The sequence below is a fragment of the Trichechus manatus genome, unplaced genomic scaffold, assembly GCF_000243295.1.
Source record: "Trichechus manatus latirostris isolate Lorelei unplaced genomic scaffold, TriManLat1.0 scaffold00213, whole genome shotgun sequence".
Taxonomy (NCBI): domain Eukaryota; kingdom Metazoa; phylum Chordata; class Mammalia; order Sirenia; family Trichechidae; genus Trichechus; species Trichechus manatus.
In genome coordinates this window covers 1,380,318-1,381,322 of record NW_004444149.1, presented here as the reverse complement: position 1 = coordinate 1,381,322, position 1,005 = coordinate 1,380,318, and positions in this window count along the sequence as shown.

The following is a 1,005-nucleotide window of genomic DNA, read 5'->3' as shown; positions in this document are numbered from 1 at the left end:
ACTGACCCTAATTGAGGATGATCTCCCTGAGACATTATACGTAAACCAAAGAAGAGTAACAGAGCAAAAAGGGAATGTAAGATTCTAGGCAGAGGGCTGAACTAAAATGAGATCTCCTGCTTTTCTGCTTCAAGGAGAAGTGTTTCCTTACCCAGAATATGATACTGTTGACTAATCCCTCCTTGAAAGACTCTTCCCTTGCTTTCTATGATACTAGACTCTCTTGGGCTTTTTCGTACCTCCCTGGACTCTTCTTCACCACTTTCTCAAAGGCTAAATCTTCAAAGACTTTTCAATTTACACCTTCTATTAGATTCCTAGTGCTCTTTCACTCATCCTCTAACCTTAATTGTCATTAACACACCAAAATAAATGGAATATCTTCCTTATAAAGAAATGGTATTGTAATCTTAAAAACAAGATGATAGATGAAATAAAGCAACAAAAAAGAATGTAAGTCCTAAAGGACTATTTTTACATAATACTCTTAACAGAGAGAACTGCACTATTTAAATATATAATTTTGATGCTTCTTAAGCCTTCTCCATAACTTGGTGAAGAGCCAGCATCTTACCATCTCCATGTTGTGTATACTTCTCCAGTAAAGGGTCATGCTGCTGCTCACGTTGTTGTTGTTAAGTGCCACTTAGTCAGTTCCAACTCATAGCAACCCTATGAACAACAGAACGAAACACTGCCCGGTCCTGTGCCATCCTCACGATCTTTGTTATGCTTGAGCTACTTTGTCAATCCATCTCATTGAGGGCCTTTCTCTTTTTCGCTGACCCTCTACTTCTCCAAGCATGATGTCCTTCTTCAGGGACTGGTCCCTCCCGACAACATGTCCAAAGTACATGAGACGAGGTCTCACTATTGCTGCTGCCCAGCAGTCCAGCTGTACATCTTCCAAGACAGTGTGGTGAAAGAATACAACCCTGATGCACACCTTTCCTGACTTTAAACCACGCAATATACCCTTGTTCTGTTTGAACAACTGCCTCTTGA